Below are 20,154 nucleotides of genomic sequence, written 5' to 3'. Positions count from 1 at the left end.
TAAAGATTTGGACCTATAGGGCTTGAGCCTCCCACCGCCTCCTCAATGTTGCTGCCCCAGAGGTGGAGCTGCAGGAGCCCTGGCTGCCCCAGCTCCTGGCAGGAGCCCCAGCTGCTGGTCTCCGTGGAGGCTGGGAAAGGGGCCGGGCTCCTGCAGGGACGCAAAGCTGCAGCGGTGACACGTCAGGATGATGGTCTTTCTTGGTCCTCAAAGCCGGGGCCCCGCCCTCTCTGCATCCTGTCCCAGCTCCCTGCAGGCCACCACCTCTGCCTGCCGCCCCCACCTGCTGTTCCAGGTGTCCCCAACCTGCACTGGTGCTTCTCCCTGGAGCCCTGAGTGGCGTCCCCTCATCACACCTCATTCCTCCTCTCTTTGTGCTCCAACTGCCCCTTCTCCAGCCCACAGGCATCCTGGTGCCTTCACCAAGGTGGGGGGGTGAGTAGAGAGGGGACCTCGAGACCTTCTCCTTTGGAAGTGGGGGAGGGCACTAGCCAGGAGTTCTTGGCCACCAGTTCATGGAGCAGCTTTGGCCAAGTCCCTCTTCCTCTCTGGGCTCTGTCTCCATTTGGAAGCAAGGTACAGGAAAGCTATAGGGGTTGGGACCCTCCAAAGCCACTATCTTGTCATCATATTTGTCCCTGAAAATTGGCAAAGGAGAACCAGGCTCCCTTCTGTACTTTATGTGGAAAAAAAAAAAATCCAGCTTTGGGTGGAGAGAGGGACAGGAAAGATGAAAGATGGGCCGCCCTGTGCTTGAGATCGGCACCGGGCAGAAGTGACGCAGCGGGCCTGGCCAGGGAGTGGGCGCCCAGGTCGAGGTGAGGGCAGTCCCTGGGAAGAGCTCAGCTGGCCCCTCCCTGGCTGGGTGGGCTCACCCATGAAATCTTTCTCTGCTATGCTGGGCTGTACACGCCCTGTGTTAGTAAAATGGCACAGTCCTATCTGTGGAGCCATCTATGCCCGGGTGCCATCTTGGGCTCCAGCCCCCGCTGTCATTGCTAGAAGCCAGGTGACCAGATGGCCCAACCACAGGTGTCAGCTCCACCCCCACCCTAATGGGATTTGCTGCTCCTACTTCCCTGCCCACCCCCTGGCAAAGGTTTAGCAGGACCTGTTCCCGAACACATACTCTCGCTCTTACGTTCTCTTCCTCTCTCTCTTCCTCTCTCTCTTCCTCTCGCCCTCTCCCCCAAGCCCGTGGGGCTTCCCTCACCCAGCAATAAGCCTTTCCCTTAACTCTGTGTGGTGTGTTTTGTGGCGACCTTACACTGAGCAGTTGGAATTCTGTGCTCCCCACCGTATCCCAGCAGACAGAGGCGAGGCTGGCTGTCCACCCGGGGCCTCATGTGCTCTGCAGCCTGGGCTTCAGGCCAGGCACCCACTGTCCCCACGCAGCCAACTTTCCTCTAATGAATGCGGCTGAGTGCTTCCCGGCGCTGGCCGCTGTCCCTGGTGCTGAGAACACAGCTGGGAGCCACACACAGAGACCTTGGCCTTCCCAGAGGGCACATCCTGGCAGGGAGAGACCCACAGGAAGCAAGAGGCTCTGTGAACATGCAAATGACATGAGAAGGTGACACAGCACATGGGGACAGAAAAGGTAAAGCAGTCTCAGAAGAGTGGGTGGCCCTCTCCCCTGACCCCGGACCCTCGAGTCGGAAGTCCAAGGTTATCACGTCCCTGGGTGCCACAGCTCACACAGTTTGGCTCCTGAACTCATGCAGACATTTAAGCCTCGAATTCACAAGTTGGTAGCACCAAGAGGGTGAAACTTAATCCAGTCGTGGTGTTTAGGAGGCGGCCCGGGTGCCGGGGAAAGTCATTCTCCCACACAGCTGATCACAGAGCCCGTGTGAGGCCTAATCCCTCTCTGCTCCCTGGCTCAGCAGGAGGTCCCCCCTCTGCACATGCTCACCACTGCCACCTGCCATCCTCGCCAGACACCAAACCAACGGGGCTGCCCCATCTTGGACTTGTAGGCTAAGTAACCCTCTTCTCTTTACGGCATTTGTCGCCTCTGGTATCTTGCTGTGCTAACAGAAAGCTGACAAATATTCTGGGCTGGAAATAGCAGTCATGGCAAAGCCTGGCGGGATGTCCTACACCCATCGCTTCTTCCAGTACCATAGCAATGCATTTCCCAGCCTCCCTTGCAGGTGTGTGTGGCCATGTTGTCGCTCCCCCTCTTCGTGGAGGAGCAACACAGGACCCTGCGCTGTTCTTTCTGTCTGCTCGGCCCTCCCCAGGTTTGCTGCTGGTTCTTCCCGGGTTGGCTACTATCCCTTCCACCTCCGTGGAAGGGCAGTTCCCCCTGGCCACATTCCCCACTTCCGCAGGGGAGCGGCACACCGCCGGCCGGTTCTCTCGGGGGCTGCACAGGTTCCCTTAGATGTTCCCCATAGATGTTCCTGGTGCATGCCGTCTCTCTCCTCCTATATAGTCCTCTCCACCAATCCCAACTCGGCTGCCCACACGCCGAGCACGCCGCTCTCCTCCAATCAGGAGCAGCTCCTGCAGCTTGTCAAGTTGGTGAGAGGCAGCTGGGTAGAAGCTGTTTACTTCTCTCCCAGCGCCATATTGTGGGAGAGCAGATGCATAGAATAAGTCTTAATTCCAGTAACTTAGTCTAGTCCGGTTTGCTCCCCACACATGTGACCAAGTTCCAGCCAATAGGGTGTGAGCCTCCGCTATAACTGGCCCAGAAACACTCCCAGCAAGCCTTGCTTCCTCTTTCCCCATTGGCCAGCAGAATGTAAAGGTTGCTGAGGACCTAGAGGGGGGCAGGGCCGCAGAGGGAAGAAGCCGGGTCCCTGAGGACAGCACAGAGAGGCAGCCCCCTTGCCTCCAACTGATTAGATCTGACACAGAGCGGGTGGCTCACCAGGAGGCCTGCAGACCCGGGGTTGGGGTGGTTTGCCATTGTTTTAGGCAGAAAAGCAAAGCCAAGTGCTTTTAGGGACCTCTGTAAAGGTTGTAAAGATTTCTCAAAGCCACAGCTCTGTTCATTTCTCCCCTCTCCCACATGTCCCACCCCCAAACCCCTCATTCAGTCAATCAACAATCATCTATTGAGCACCTACTGAATTCCAGTCACTGGGAATATGGAGGTGAGCAAACCAGACAGAGGCCGGTGCCGCGGCTCACTAGGCTAATCCTCCGCCTTGCGGCGCTGGCACACCGGGTTCTAGTCCCGGTCGGGGCACCAGATTCTGTCCCGGTTGCCCCTCTTCCAGGCCAGCTCTCTGCTGTGGCCCGGGAGTGCAGTGGAGGATGGCCCAAGTGCTTGGGCCCTGCACCCCATGGGAGACCAGGAGAAGCACCTGGCTCCTGCCATCGGATCAGCGCGGTGCGCTGGCCGCGGCGGCCATTGGAGGGTGAACCAACGGCAAAGGAAGACCTTTCTCTCTGTCTCTCTCTCTCACTGTCCACTCTGCCTGTCAAAAACAAAAAACAACAACAACAACAACAAAAAACAGACAGAAAAAAATTCCAGCCTCAAGGAGTCCGCATCGCAGTAGGGCAAGAGTCAGCAGTGAACGACCTGAGGGGCGGTGAAAGAGGGATTTCAGGCAGAGACTGCAAGAGGTGGCTGCAATGGGGGCTCCTTAAGATTAGGGAGCCAAGATCAGTGGCGCTGCTGGGGACCCGCTGGCCTTTTCTGGGGTCCGGAGTTTTCCCTGAACTCTAAATGGAGGCTTCCCACCCTCCCATCTCTCCACACTTTTATTTATTTATTTATTTTGAGCCTCTAAGTGTGCCAGGCAGTGGCATTGGTCTAGGAGCCCAGGTCACAACAGGATGTGGAGAGTGAGCATCCCTAGCCCCATTTTACAGCTGGGAAGTCTGAAGAGCGAAGAGGTTATGTGATTTCAGCTAATGCAGCTGTGACTACACTGGAACAGAAGTGCGGCTGGGAGCCTGGTGCACACGGCCCTGACACCTGTCATCCTGCCAGGTGGGGATTCGGAGCCTTTGGGAGCCAGTGGAGACTCAGGCCTGTGAGGCGAGCATTCGCGCTCCACGCTGCTCCCAGCTGCTCTGTGGCCTGGGAGTGGTTCCTGCCCTTCCCGATCCCTCATCTCCCCACCTGTAAACCACGGATGATGCAGCACTGACCTCTGGGGAAAAGGGCCTGGCAGGGGCCTCCTAGAAACAAGTTCTCCCTACGTCCACCCCTGTGTGGCCCCCTCTGCCGCTGACCCTGGGCTGGCTGTGTGACATCCTTGGCACTAGAACACCAGCAAGCACGACTCAAGCTAAGGCTTGGAAAACGCAGTCCACTGTGGCTCGCTCCCTGGGGATCCTGCCATCATGGAAGAGGGCCAGGCTGAGCTGCGGGAGACACGGGACCCCACTGATGGTCCCATTTCCCAGGCACATGAGGCCGTCTTAGCTCCCCCTGCACTCCCAGATGATCACACACCAGCAAGCCCAGGAGAGACTGGCAGCAGAGGAAGCACCCGGCTGAATCCAGTCCAGATTGCTGGCCTACTGAACTGAGAGCAAATAAAACGTTTGTTCGTTCAAGTCACTAATTTTTAAGGTGGTTTGTTAATGTGGCATTAGGTAACCAATACCAAAATCTCAAGGGGTTTTTCTTGGGGTTGAATAAGAAAAGGCAGAGAGAGCATTTAAAATCTTGGTTGGCATAAAACAGTAGCACAATAAAATGTGGTTATTATCACCTTACATTTGGAGCCGAGTTTCTTTGTTGGCCTCTTTCATTACCCAAGTGAAATAAGATGAATCGGCACTGGAGAATTCCGTGAGGCCGCCCTGGGTCTGCAGTGGCTGTAGGAGGTACGGGCGGCTTGGGTGGACCTCGGCCAGCAGCTCTTGAGAAGAGGAGGAAGGGGATTTCAGACAGACTGGTGACTGCAACAGGGAGTTGTTCAGGATTAAGGACCAGGGCTGGCAGCTCTGCTTTGAACCCTCCAGTGTTTTCTGAGGATCCAGAGTTGCCCTGAACTCTACGCAGAAGTTTCCTGCCCTTGCTTCCTTTTTTTTTTTTTTAAGTTTTATTTATTTATTTGAATGTCAAAGTTACACAGAGAGAGAAGCAGAGGCAGAGAGAGACAGAGAGAGGTCTTCCATCCACTGCTTCACTTCCCAATTGGCCATAACAGCCGGATCTGGGCCGATCCAAAGCCAGGAGCCAGGAGCTTCTTCCAGGTCTCCCACACAGGTGCAGGGGCCCAAGGACTTGGGCCATCCTCCACTGCTTTCCCAGGCCATAGCAGAGAGCTGGATAGGAAGTGGAGCAGCCAGGTCTCGAACCGGTGCCCATATGGGATGCTGGCACTGCAGGAGTCGGCTTTACCCGCTACACCACAGCGCCAGCCCCCATCCTTGCTTCTTTCCACGCACACTTTTTGAGCCTCTGCTGTGTGCCAGGCACTGGCCTAGGAGCCCAGGTCACAGCAGATACAAAACGGACACCTGTCTGTCAGTGTGGCCAGATGGACAGGAAGCCCCCAGCTGAGCTCCTGAGATCAGAGGCCGGAAAGAAACCCAAGCAGGTGGGGCCTTCCGGTGCAGCAGTTCAGATGCCTCCTGAGTGCCTGGGTTCGAGTGCTGCCTCCGTGCTCCGTTCCAGCTTCCTGCCGATGCAAAACCTGGGAGGCAGCAGGCGATGGCTCAAGTACATCGGTCCCTGCCACTCATGTGGGAGACCCAGACTGAATCCTCCACTCCATTTCTGGTCCAGCTCCCTGCTAATGCTCCTGGGAAGGCAGCAGAAGATGGGCCACGTACATGGTCCCCTGCCACTCCCATGGGAGATTCAGATGGAGTTCCACGTTCTTGCCTTTGGCCTGGTCCAGCCCCAGCCATTGTGGCCATTTGGGGAGTGAACCAGCAGAAGGAAGATCTCTCTCTCTCTTTCTGTTTGTAACTTTGCCTTATAAATGAATAAACAAATCTTTAAAAGAAACAAGGAAATAAAAGAGGAAGGAAGGAAGGCAGGCAGGCAGGCAACAGGATGGAGCTGCGGGAACAGGTGCCTCGTGCAGTCTGGGAAGGCTCCTCACAGGAGGTGCCACTTGCAGACCCCGAGAAGCGGGAGCACAGTCTTTGCACAGACCTCACAGCGTGAGCAACCTCAGCTCCTGTGGGACCACCCAGGGCTGGGGGGTGGGGGAGGCGGCAGGACAGACTTTGCAGGCCATACGGGACAGGTGGGATGGCGGGGCGTGGGGGCCACAGAGGAGGGGGCAGCAGACAGGAAGCGGGAGAACCAGGGAGCTGGCCCCTGGGGGGTCCAGGTGAGAAATGGGATGTCTTGGACTTGCTGTAGCAGCAAAGCTAGTGAGAGGCAGCTGGACTCAAGACCTACTTGGAAAGTGGAGTCACCGAGTGGTGGGAGCCGCAGGTGGGGTGGGAGCTGGGGTGGGTGGGAGATGGGGGTGGGGTGGGAGCTGGAGTGGGGTAGGAGCTGGGGGTGGGGTGGGAGCTGGGGGTGGGTTGGGAGCTGGGGGTGGGTGGGAGCTGGGGTGGGGTGGGAGCTGGGGTGGGGGTGGGAGATGGGGGTGGGGTGGGAGCTGGGGTGGGGTGGGAGCTGGAGCTGGGGTGGGAGCTGGGGGTGGGGTGGGAGCTGGGGGTGGGGTGGGAGCTGGGGTGGGTGGGAGCTGGGGGTGGGGTGGGAGCTGGGGGTGGGGTGGGAGCTGGGGTGGGGTGGGAGCTGGAGCTGGGGTGGGAGATGGGGGTGGGGTGGGAGATGGGGGTGGGTAGGAGCAGGAGGTGGAGTGGGAGCTGGGGTGGGAGCCGCGGGTGGGGTGGGAGCTGGGGGTGGGTTGGGAGCTGGGGGTGGGTGGGAGCAGGAGGTGGGGTGGGAGCTGGGGGTGGGTTGGGAGCTGGGGGTGGGTGGGAGCAGGAGGTGGGGTGGGAGCTGGGGGTGGGGTGGGAGATGGGGTGGGTAGGAGCCGGGGGTGGGGTGGGAGCTGTGGTGTGTGGGAGCTGGGGGTGGGGTGGGAGCTGGGGGTGGGGTGGGAGACGAGCGTGGGGTGGGAGCTGGGGGTGAGGTGGGAGCTGCGGTGGGGTGGGAGCTGGGGGTGGGTGGGAGCAGGAGGTGGGGTGGGAGCTGGAGGTGGGGTGGGAGATGGGGTGGGTAGGAGCCGGGGGTGGGGTGGGAGCTGTGGTATGTGGGAGCTGGGGGTGGGGTGGGAGCCAGGGGTGGGGTGGGAGCCGAGGGTGGGGTGGGAGCCGGGGGTGGGTGGGAGCAGGAGGTGGGGTGGGAGCCGGGGGTGGGTGGGAGCCGAGGGTGGGGTGGGAGCTGGGGTGGGTGGGAGCAGGAGGTGGGGTGGGAGCTGGAGGTGGGGTGGGAGCCAGGGGTGGGGTGGGAGATGGGGGTGGGGTGGGAGATGGGGGTGGGTGGGAGATGGGAGTGGGATGGGAGCCGAGGGTGGGGTGGGAGCCGGGATGGGGAAAGGAGTAGTGGAGGTGAGGGGTCTCCTTGCCACAGCAGGTGCCAAGGTCACTGCTGCTGCCCAGCTGTTGAAAACCCATGAAGCTGGCAACGAGTCCACGGACCACGGTCCCACTGCCCCACCACGCTGCCGCAGGGAGACAGGCTTTGTATCCTGTAAGTCTTCCATGTCTCACGGGACCACTCCCGTGAGTGGTCTGATTGGCAGCGCTACATCTCGTCCAAACCCTAGCTACAAGGAAGTCTGGACAAGGTCAGTTTTAGTCATTTAACCTCTGCAGTAGAGATCAGACTGCAGCAGGGGACCAGGATGGATATCAAGCACCAATGGACACTGGGTAGCCCTCTGGTGCTAGGCACACACTGTAAGATGTAGTGGACATGGAAAAGCAGTGGAAGATGGCCCAAGTGCTTGGGCCCCTGCACTGTGTGGGAGACCTGGAAGAAGCTCCTGGCTCCTGGCTTTGGATCGGCACAGCTCTGGCCATTGCAGCCAACTGGGGAGTGAACTGCCCGGTAGTGAATTCAGCATGGTAGGCAGCATATGCTGGACTATGTACCCGCGTGTATAATTTTCTGTAAGCAGAACTTTGAGGGTCTGATTTCAAGGGGGTAAAAAAAAGTTTCTTAATGTCATATTTATTTTTTAAGATTTATTTATTTATCTGAAAGGCAGAGAGACAGAGGGAAAGAGAGGAGAGAGAGAAACATCTTACATCCACTGGTTCACTCAATGGCCATAGCTGAACTGGTCCGAAGCCAGGAGCCAGGAGCTTCTTCGGGTCTCCCACGCAAGTGCAGGGTCCCAAGGACTCAGGCCATCTTCTACTGCTTTCCCAGGCCACAGCAGAGAGCTGGATTGGAAGAGGAGCAGCTGGGACTCAAACCAGCACCCATATGGGATGCCAGCACTGCAGGCGGCGGCTTTACCTGCTACACCACAGTGCTGGCCCCCACAGTGACATATTTAAAATGAGCTACAATGCACCAGGCGTGGTCCAGGGTTTAGAGTCCTCACTGTGGCTGTTCCCACCGCTGGGAACACCCTTCCCTTCATGTCTGCTCAGCTCACCTGCTGCGCTTTGCATCTCAATGAGGTCCACTCAAATGAACCCCACAGCCCCCCACCCCCGGGCAGTACTGTCGCCTGATGCTGTGCACTTGGTCTGTTTCCCTGGGACCTCCCAGCTCCTCACCCACTACCTACTAACACCCACTCAAGACGATCACTGTGGTTGCCGTCTCTCCTTCCAGAAAGCAGGCTCCACGAGGCCAGGAAGTTCCGTCTGCCCTGCTCACTGATGCATTCTAAAGGCATGTGACAGTGCCTGGCTTGTAACAGCTACTCCACAAGGACATGCTGGGTTACTGAGTGCAGAGTGGAGCCCGCTTATCCACAGGATGTGTGCTCGCTAGACGAGACCCCCGCAGTGCGCGTCCGAAACCCCAGACAGCACCGAGCCCTGTGTGGACCACACTGTTCCCATGTTTGCAAATCTGTGATGAAGCTTAACTCAGAAATCAGGCACGGCAAGAGATCAATAATAGTAACTGCTAAAAAGTAGCATTAATGAGTAAACAGTAATCACCAATCTAATTAGAAATCCAGTGGAAATTCAATACTAGGGAATGAATGAACTAGAACACTTGTAGCAGTAGACTGTAATACAAGTTCGCCCCGTGGCCATTACTAAGCACAGTCAGGGTTTCTTGAGCAGGAGCTCCGTGGCGCCGTGGCAGCCAATCTGGTCATCCAGACGGCTGCTTAGTGACCAACGGGTGGGGGTGGGAAGGACAGAGCGATGACTCCTTCCCAGGCGGCCACTGCAAGATTATGTCACCCTACCCGTAACATCACAAAACTGAAAACATGAACTGTGTATTTCTGGAATTGTCCACGTACTATTCTCAGAGCGGATTGGCCAGAGGTAACAAACCACAGAAAGTAGAGCTGCGGATGAGAGGGGACTACTCTGTAGAAATGATTCCAAAGGCTGGTGTTGTGGTGCGACGGGTGAAGAAGCATCGGCAGTGCCGGCCTCCCACGTTGTCGAGCGCTGGGCTGAGTCCCGCCTGTTCCACTTTCCACCCAGCTCCCTGCTCATGCGCCTGGGACTGCAGCGGAGGACGGCCCAAGTGCCGGGGCTCCTGCCATCCGCGTAGGAGACCTGGATGGAGTTCTAGGCTCCTGGCTTTGGCCTGACCCAGGCCCTGGCCCAGCTGTTTCCACCATCTGAGGAGTGACCCATTGGATGGAAGACCTCTCCCTCCTCTCTCTCTCTCCCTCTCTCTCTGTAACTCTGCTTCTCAAATAAATAAAAATTTAAAAAGAAAATATACTTGAACATCTGATTCCAGGGTCCACAAGGAAACAAGTGACTGCGCCTCTGTCATGCGCGCACCAGCCCCCGACATGCGACCTGCTCACCCCCTTTCGTGACACATTCAAGGACACCTGTTCTTGCACGGAGTGAAAATTCGTGTTAGGAATAACACACCTGCCGTTCCCAGCAACATCACCCACAGACAAGGCCGGCTCCCTCGAACCTGGCCCGGGAGTCCCCCGGAAAACCAGCTCAGCACTGGAGCCGCAGCAAGGGGGGCTGGATGTGCCTGAGCTGTTTGGTTGGGAAGCTTTGGAAGTGGAGGAACGTGACACAAGGCGGAATTGTCACAGCTGTGCTCAGCCGCTAGAGCAGGAAAAAGGAAATGAGTCATTTTCTCACAGGCAGAAGAAAAAAGTCTCAATGTAACAAAAAGCAGGAAAAGAAGCAAAAATAAAGGGGACTGGTTCGGTTGCAGAGGGCAGACCCGACGCCACTGCTTCAACGAGAAGGGCCGCGAAGGGGATGGCGTCGGCCTCAGCCTCCTCAGAAGGTCCTGAGCTTCCAAGGAAAAAAAACCCCGAATCCCACTGCCACACGGGCCTGGCAGGCGGGCTGCTGCCTCAGGGGCCCCCACCGCGGCTGGGGAGCTGCCAGGGCGCCGAGCTGCTGGTCCCCCACGCCCCACGGAGAAGCCGGGACCTAGGGTCCCAGTGCAGCGCGCCCAGCAGAGCCGCAAGGCCGCCCCGGCACAGGGGCTCTGCGCTGCCCCCCGTGTCACGGAAGTCCAGAAAGGTCCCCTCTGGCCTTCTCGGGAGGGAAGGAAGCGCAGAGGGCGTGGGCAGGGTGCATCTCCAGGGTTTGTCACTGTCCACGCCTCAGTTGCCTAACCTCCACAGTCACTGTAATTTCTATTCTTTTTTTCAAAATTACTTATTTGAGAGGCAGAGAGAGAGAGAGAGACAGAGTTCTCAACTGCTGGTTTTCCCCTGAATGCCCACAATGGTCGGTGCTAGGCGGGGAAGAGGAAGCTCCCACGTGGGTGTCAGGAGTCCCACCAGCTGAGCCCTCACTGCTGCCCCCTAGGGTCTGCATTAGCAGGAAGCTGGAGTCAGGAGCCAGAGCCGGGGTCAAACCCAAGCACTGCAATGGGGGACCCAGGGACCCTGACCAGCATTTGACTGCCAGGCCAAACACCCACCCGAATTTCCTTTCCTAAACTCGCATGATGCAACCAGAGCAGGCTACGGCAAATGTGTCTCAACCCAACAAGAACAGTCTGGGGCAGGCACTGACCCAGCAGCTAAGCTGATTAAGTCGCCCACATCCTGTGTTAGTGCGTCTGGGTTGGACTCCTGGCTCTGGCGCCTGAGTCCAGCTTCCCGCGATTGCAGTCCCCAGGAGGCATGGGGGGGGGGGTGCTGGCTGCCCACCACCCCTGTGGGAGAGCTGGATTGAGCCCCCGGCTCCCAGCTTCAGCCTGACCTGTGGGCATTTGGGAACTGAATCAGATGGAAGGTCGGTCTCTCTCTCTCTCTCCCTCTCTCTCCCCGCCCCCTCTCCCCCCTTCTCTCTTAAATAATTAAATAACAAAAACAAGAACAGCCTTATTCTTTCCCCAGGAAAGGCCATCTGGACCCCCACACACACACTGCACCCAGCTCCTACCCCAGGGAGTCTGATGATATTCACGTCTTCCCTGGCTTGGTCACAATCTCCCCTTGCTCTTCTGTGCCCTGTGCACTAAGTTTGTAAGTCTATGATCAACAAACCGCCCAGTGCAAAACAGCAAAGGAAGAAAGTTCGCCCCACCCATAAACAATGCGTGATGGAGGTAGTCAGAGAGGCAGAGCCTGCGCCGGTTGACACCAGGACTCTCGTTCCGCCCCTGGGGCCGGAGGCACCCGATAACATCCTTTCTCTACTGCCCGGTCCATCTTCCTTTGCCTCTAGCAAGCACCTCACGTGGTCAGTGGGGGTCCACCTCATGGGACCACCCACATTTCATCCCGGTGGAAGCCACGCCCATGTCTGTCCTGCTCAGACTGGGTGGCAGCATCTTCCGTCAGCTCCGAGTTTTCCCGGTTGCCCTCCAGCGCGGATCACGGCAGCCATCGTAGATCGGACCTTCTCTTAGATTGTTTCACTTTCTTCTGTTCACCCAGGGCGGGAGGAAACGCCCAGGTTCGGGGCTCACTTCCCGGTTCGGCCGACCCCCTGCGAAGGTCCTTCATGGAAACGTCTCCTTATAGACATGGGGCTCCACATTTGCAGAGTCCGTGGTCATGGGGAAAGGGAAAAAGTGTTTAATGAGTTCTCCACCCCGGGGGCCAGCATTGTGGCATAGCTGGTAAAGCCTCCGCCTGCAGTGCCAGCATCCCGTATGGGTGCCAGTTCGAGTCCCGGCCATGGCTCTTCTGATTCAGCTCTGCCTACAGCCTGAGAAAGCAGCAGAAAATAGCCCAAGTGCTTGGATCCCTGCACCCAGGTGGGAGACCTGGAGGAAACTCTGGGCTCCTGGCTTCGGATTGGCACAGTTCCAGCCATTGTGGCCATTTGGGAAGTGAACCAGTGGATAGAAGACTTCTCTCTCTCTCTCTAACTCTGCCTCCCAGATAAATTAAAAAAAAATCTTTTAAAAAAAGTTGTCCAGCCTGAGATCTCCTGATCATGGATCCTGGGAAGACAGAAGCATCACGGTGTATTTGCTACCACTGCGAGCATGTCCCAAACCCTGGGGACCGCACTTCAGATTCACATAAGGTTGTCTTCTTCTTCTTCTTCTTTTTTTTTTTTTTTTTTTTTTTTTTTTTTTTTTTTTTTTTGACAGGCAGAGTGGACAGTGAGAGAGAGAGAGAGACAGAAAGAAAGGTCTTCCTTTACCGCTGGTTCACCCTCCAATGGCCGCCATGGCTGGCGCGCTGCTGCCGGCGCACCGCACTGATCCGAAGGCAGGAGCCAGGTACTTATCCTGGTCTCCCATGGGGTGCAGGGCCCAAGCACTTGGGCCATCCTCCACTGCACTCCCTGGCCACAGCAGAGAGCTGGCCTGGAAGAGGGGCAACCGGGAAAGAATCCAGCGCCCTGACCGGGACTAGAACCTGGTGTGCCGGCACCGCAAGGTGGAGGATTAGCTGAGTGAGCCGCGGCGCCAGCTAAGGTTGTCTTCTAATGTGACACCGACAGGGTCCCAGTTGGCCATGTCACCACCCCATATGCCAGACGCCACGAGTATGTCACAAGACCAGTGCCTGTCACACTCACCCGCCAATTCTTGCACTTCCACTTAAAACTGAGGTTGGTGGTGAGAAGCAATGCTGTCTGGACTTCCATGTTCATAAAATTGACTAACGAAGCCTGGCAGGCAGAGGATGCAAAGACACGGCTGCCCCAGGGCCGATGGAGGCAACCTCCACTTGGAGAGGAGCCCAGTGTCAGCCACCGGCCACCAGAGGGCAGGCTGGGCCGCTCACGGCTGAGCGCCATATTGACGGCCCAGAGCCACTGCCATTTGTGCTTGGGCATTCACTCACGTGTTGGAGGAGGAGGGAGAGGAAAGCAGAGACATCTTAACAGGAGCGCAACATCTACCGTCCTTGTCTTCCTTAGCAACAGAACCTTGACCTTAGGCCACCAGAGCTGGCAGCCAACCCAGCCGAAGGAAACCATCGTCGTTTCTTTGCCACTGGGCGGGGCCACGGAGCTAAGCGCTGGTCAAGGACGTAAGGGCAGGTGCACCTTCTTCACCTCCCCTCATTCTCCTAACCGATGCCTGGAACGAGTCACTGACCTTGAGATGAACTTGAAGATGAAAGCTCTAAACTGGGCAGGTGGGAGTCACATCAAATTTAAACCCTAACATCTGAAGCTTTCTGTAAATCCAACCTGAGTCTAATGACACACGTAGTAAATATGAAGAGGAAAGTATTCCCAGATGTAGCAATAATTGCAGTCGGTATAAACAAACCGAAGTACCTGGTGGAAAACAGGCTTTCAGATGGGATGTTCAAAGCCAATAATATGTCAGGGCCTGTGCTGTGGTGCAGTGGGTTTAGCCACAGCCTGCAGTGCCAGCGTCCCATGTAGGTGTTGGTTCCAGTCCCGGCTGCTCCACTTCCGATCCGGCTCCCTGCTAAAGCAGCAGAAGACGGCCCAAGTGCTTGGACTCCTGCACCCAAGTGGGAGACCTGGGAAAACTCCTGGCTTCTGGCTTTGGCCTGGCCCAGTCTTAGCCAATGCAGCCATTTGGGAAGTGAATCAGTGGATGGAAGATCTCTCTTTTTTTTCCCATTTTTTTAGGTATTTGAGAAGTAGAGTTACAGACAGAGAGAGGCAGATAGACAGAGAGAAAGGTCTTCCATCTGCTGGTTCACTCCCCTAATGGCTGCAATGGCCGGAGCTGGGCGGATCTGAAGCCAGGAGCCAGGAGCTTCTTTCAGGTCTCCCATGTGGATGCAGGGACCCAAGGACTTGGGCCATCTTCCACTGCTTTCCCAGGTGCATTAGCAGAGAGCTGGGTCAGAACAGGAGCAGCCAGGACACGAATCGGCACCCGTATGGGATGCCAGTGCTGCAGGCAGAGGTTCCACCTACCACACCACAGCGCCAGCCCCTGAAAGCTTTCTCTGGGAAAGGAACTTGCAGGCATCACCAGGCTGCCGAAGGGATTTATGGCGCAATAAAGGTTAAGAACCAAGATAAAGGGGTCCTCACACTATTAATAGTAACATCAGGAAAACAGGGTACGAGGCTTTAAAAAAAGAAACGAGAGACGTCAAATATAAATAAAAAATAAATTGAAAAGGTCTAATGATTAAAATACATATGCACCTAACAATACAACTCCAAAATACATAAATCCATTACCGATGGGAATACATGGAAACTGCATATGATTTAACAAACCTCTCCCAGAATTAGGTAGATGAGTTAGATACAAAAAAGACAGATGTAGTTTTTTAATGAGATGATTGGTAAGTTCCAAGCACCGTATAGAACCCCATGCCCAACAAACCTAAAGGACACAAATCTCCCTGCTCCTACGAAACAGTCACAAAGAGCAACCATGCGCTAAACATGTGTCAAAGACTCAGTGACAGTAATAAAATCTCATCTAGAACCTTATACTAACAATTTTGAAATTTTAGTTGAAAAGGTAGTATTCTTCAAAAACCACAATGGATTTACTAAAACTGACTTCAGAAAAAAATAGAAAGCTTCAATACCCTACAATCTTTAAAGATACTAAATTGGTCATTTAAATTTTTTCTTAAAATACCAGGATCAGGATGATTTTGCTGAAAAATTCTTCCAAACCATCAAGATGTAGACTATCCTGACAGAATTAGAGCTCTTGTGGAAAGTGAGAAACCGACTTTAAAATTTACACAGAAAATAAAACCCTGGGGCTGGGGCTGTGGCACAGACGGTTAAGCCTCTGCCTGCAGTGCTGGTAACCCAAACGAGCACCGGTTCAAGTCCCAGCTGCTCCACTTCTGATCCAGCTTCCTGCTATGAACCTGGGAAAGCAGCAGAGGGTGGCCCAAGTCCCTGGGCCCCTGCACCCACCTGGGAGACCCAGATAAAGTTTCTGGTTCCTGGCTTCCTGGTGGCCATTTGAGGAGTGAACCAGAGGATGGAGGACCTCTCTCTCTCTCTGTCTCTGTCTCTGTCTCTGTCTCTCCCTCCCTCTCTCTCTCTCTCTCGTTCTCTCTCTGTATCTCTGCCTTTCAAATAAATATTTTTTTAAAAAAAGCAAGAAAAAGAAAAGCCCAAGAAGGAAAAAATAACCTCTAGAAATGAGCACTCATATAAGACTATAATAATAAAGACAGGTGTGATACGTGTGTAGGGACGAACAAATTCACCAGTGGAGCATAACAGAGTCCAAAGCCATTGTCACTCGAGTATAGACGTTTGCAAAGTGAACGCGCTGGCATGGCGGACCTCTGAGGAACAGGCGTGTTCCGTTCGTGCTGCAGCGGAATGTGGTGTCCATAGGAAAAAATTACACTGCTACTGCCTCCCACCGGAAGGAATAAAGATGATTTCCAGATGAATCAAAGACTTGAAAATGGAAAGTAAAATTTTAAAACTTTTCCAAAAGATGTCTTCACACACATTCCCTCGTGAGCGTGTGAGCGTGTCTCCGTGTGCTTCGAGCTGCAATCCTGAAGCCGGGGGTGAACCCAGCGAATTGCACCAAGTCCTCCTGGACTGCTCTCACGGCTGCATGGGGAATCCTCGTGCCCTCTCGTTCTTCCCAGCGCTTGGCATTACCCACTTTTTAAAAATATTCTGACGGGTGTGAAGCGTCTCCTCATTGTCTTAATTGTGTTTCTGTAAATTAGAGAAGCCGAGCAGAAACCTCCCGGTGACTTCTGTTGGCCCACGGGAGCTTCCTGTTCCTGGGCTTTGTCCACCTGCACACCATTTCCTGCCCTTCTCTCACTGGGCTCCCATGAGTTCCTCACACAGTCACTATTTAAGTCATGTGCCATAGTTTTAGCTATTAAAAAAAGATCTTTTTCCGGGGCTGGCACTGTGGCATAGCGGGTAAAGCTGCTACCTGCCATGCCGACATCCCACATGGGTGCCAGTTCAAGTCCCGGCTGTTCCTCTTCCGATCCAGCTCTCTGCTATGGCTTGGGAAAGCAGTGGAGGATGGCCCAAGTCCTTGGGCCCCTGCACCCATATGGGAGACATGGAGGAAGCTGCTCCTGGCTTCTGATCAGCACAGCTCCAGCCATTGTGGCCAACTGGGGAGTGAACCAGTGGATGGAAGACCTCTCTCTCTCTTTCTATCTCTTTCCTCTCTGTAACTCTGCCTTTCAAATAAATAAATAAATTTTTTTAAATATCTTTTTCCAATTTTTCAACTTATTGCTAGATTTGTCTAAAAAGTCCTTAATTTAATAAAATTTCTTTTTTTACATTTTATTTATTTTCATTTTATTTGAAGGCAAGAAAGACAGAGAGATATTCCATCCAATGGTTCACCACCCAAGTGCCTACACAGCTAGGGCTGGGCCAGGTGGCAGCCAGGAGCCTGGAACTCCACCCAGATCTCCCGTGGGGTGACAGTGCCCCAGCTCCTGGAGCCAGCACCTGGAGCCTCCCCGGGTGCACATTGGCAGGAAGCTTAATCGGAACTGGAGTAACTGGGACTCGAACCAGGCGCTCTGACACAGGCTGCAGGTGTCCCAGGTGGCGGCTGCCCTGCTGTGCCAAACGCCTGCCCGTGAACAAAGCTTCGTAATGCTGATGTGAGCAGCTTTGAAGACTTGCACGTTTGTAGAGGGGTTCCTTCCGCCGCCGTCTCTTCCGTGAAATGTCTGCTGAAGTCTCGGGCCCACGTTCCTAACGGGCTGCCTGTCTTTTTCTTGCTGGTTTTAGGAATTCTTGATACACTGTGCACCTTCCCAGAGAGTGCTGTGGTCTCGGGGCGTCGTCACTCGCTCGTAGGCTGGCCCACGCCGTGCCCGGCCCAGCGCGCTCTTGTGCCCGGGAAAGGCTTAAAGGAGCTCTAGGTGTGTCTAGGAAATCCCTTCTCAGCCGGAGGTGACTTCTGGGGTGGCTGACGGGGTGTGGCAGGGGCGCCGCCGGTACTGGCAACACCTGCTCTGTCCAGGGTGAACACTCAGCCTGCATCATCCCGGACGTCTGCCCCACCCACCTCTCCCTCCAGGTAGTTCGTTCAGAGTTGCCATGGGACCCGGGGCCTGATGCTGTGTTTGTGTGTTCCTATCTGTCTGTTGCTGGTCTGTCTACCTCGCTGGAGTTCGAGAGCCCCGAAGGCAGGAACCAAGTCTCACTCGCCGTCATCCCCTAGCGCCCAGCCCAGGGCTGGCAGAGTCCTCAGCAGGACACCAGCTAACGCTTGTCAGACACTCACTGTGCCTGTGCCGTCCCGGGGTGATGAGCTCTGTGCGTGTTGTCTCAGCCGAGTTTCACAGCCGTCCCAGGAAGAAGTGTGCTTCTCTAGATGCCACAGCGTCGAGTTTAAGCTGGAAGTGAGAGCCGTAGCTCCATGAAGGGAAAATGTCCAGGTTTGCCTTCAGGCATGGCTGGATCCAGCCACGCACAGCAGTCAGGTTCTTTCTCTCCATCTCTTAGCCCTGCCGGCTTCTCTCCACCTGGTTTCATGTTGCCAGCAAGCTCTCCTACCCAGAGGGAAGCTGCTGTCAGCAGCAGTCACATTTTAGATTAGCAAGAAAAACGGGAAAACCCGACATTCCCACTACTTCAGCAGAAAAGTGAAGCATCTGATTGGCCCACACCGTGTCACACTGTTCTAGGGGTGGGGGGAGCGGGATAGAAGCAGTGACTGGCAGCCCCCTGGAAGGTCTCCCCTAAAAGAACCTAAATAAAACAGAAGAATCAAAGGCTGGTCACCGTGGGTGTTGCCGCATTTACTGGGCTCGGCACCCAGCTGCGAATAAGGGGCGGGAGGAAGATGGCGGCTGCCATGATGAGTGACAGGTCATCGAGTGATGGTAGCTGGACCCGCATGTGGCTCCCCTCCCACAGGAGGAGGGCTTTGAGCCCTTGGTGACCATCACCAGGGGAATCCTCTCCTTTCTTTGAGCCTGGCAGTTCAGGCTCCTTCATTAGGTGTAAAGTGGAAATAGATGTACTTTTACACGATGCTGGTCATACTGTTGATCTAGGGGCCAATGTAAGCGCTCTCTCTCCTCTCTCTCTCTCTCTCTGTATGTGTGTGTGTGTGTGTGTGTGTGTGTGTGGTCCTTCCTCCCTGTCATTCTGCTTTTCAATTAAGTAAATCAATCAATCAATTTTTTAAATGCATGGATGGATAGCATAGCTCCAAGCACGTTTCCAACTCATTCATGGCCTCTCCATCCAGATGACCTCCCCAGGCCCTTTCTAGAAGGACTTCTAGAGCCACCACTGGCCCCAGGCTCCCCACAGCCGGCAGTGGGGCTGTCCCCTTCGGAGTCCATGAGCGGGTACAGAGCCCTGGCAGTGCCCTGGGCCGTGATGCGTTCAGGAGTACAGAAGGCAGGGCTTGGGGTGGGGGAGGGCCGGGGACAGGAGCCAGCTGGCCAAGGCCCCGCAGCCCTCTTCCCGGGCTGCACAGTGATTGGCACTCGGAAGGGCGTGCCCTGTCCCCAGAGGCTCCTTACCTGGTCAGAGCCTCGGACCGCTCCAGAGGCCAAAGGTGACGACCTGGGAGGAGACTGCAACTGGGTGGGGTGGGGGAGGAGCTGGATGTGGGAGCAGGGCTGGGGCAGGGCAGGAGGAAGTGAGGCAATCTGCCGGGCTCTGGGGCTGTGAGCTTGCCTGGGCCTCTGCGTGGCTGACTGCCCCAGGTCCGGATACAGAGCCAGGCTGCCGCGCGCACAGGACGTGAGATGCTCACTCAGGCTCCCCTCCTCTCCTCCACCTTTCCCTGCCTTTTTCCCATCCAGCCCCATGCAAGCTCTCAGAGAGCCCCCCGCTGCTCTGGCCGGAGCTTGGTCCCCCAAGCAGCCTCGCTGTACACGGATGACCTCATTCAATCCTCACAGCATCACTACGAGGCACTGTGAGTGTACCCATTTTACAGATGAGGAAACTGAGGCTCGGAGCCGTGTGACCTACCCAGGTCACAAGGCTAAGGAACGGGAGAACTGGGTCTACGCAGCACCAGAGCGCTTGCTCCTTTGGAACCAACAGCAATGACCACTGTCCCTACTGTGGAGATGAGGCAACGCGGCTGGGGCGGTCAGGTGACCCGACAAAGGTCGCACACGTAGCAAGCGGCTGAGTCAGGACGTAAACCCGTTTCTGTCACTGCAGAGGAAATAGGGCTGCAGCCAGAGACAGAGAGAGAAAAGCCGACACCACCCCCGGCCCCAGCACACGCGGGAGAGGTGGCTGCTCCCAGCGAGCCAGTGCGGCAGCTCCCCCTGTGATCCTGTCCAGGGAGGGAGGATGTCCTAAGTTCTGCTGTTGTCAATGCCTAATAAGCCTGTCCTCTTAAATCTGCCCCTGGTATCTCTTCTACACACATACCGGACGCACCGACCGTGGGGAGTGTGGTCCTAAGTCACGTAGGCTGCAATGGAAAGCCAGCAACGCTGGACAGCTCGGGTGTGATGCTGATGAACCTACAAACACCGTAGGAAACCTGGGACTGGCGCTCGGTTCCCAGGGACCGGTTCCAGCTGAGCCTGCTGGTTAATCGGCTGCTCTCGGCCCCTCCACCGTCTCCGGTGCCTGTTTGAACGCAGGGAGTCTTCCCACCCCAGGTTTCTGTGACAGCGCCGCCAACCCAGTGTCCGTTTTGGCAATAAACAGAGGAGAGGAGCAGTGGGCATTTAGTCTGGCAGCTGAGACGGCCGTGTTCCACGGCTCCCGGCTCTGCCTCCTGACTCCAGCTTCCTACTAGCGAGCACCCCAGAG

This window comes from Oryctolagus cuniculus, chromosome 7 (assembly GCF_964237555.1).
Source record: "Oryctolagus cuniculus chromosome 7, mOryCun1.1, whole genome shotgun sequence".
Classification (NCBI taxonomy): Eukaryota; Metazoa; Chordata; class Mammalia; order Lagomorpha; family Leporidae; genus Oryctolagus; species Oryctolagus cuniculus.
The sequence above is the reverse complement of the archived record's forward strand: the minus strand, read 5'-3'. Positions refer to the sequence as shown.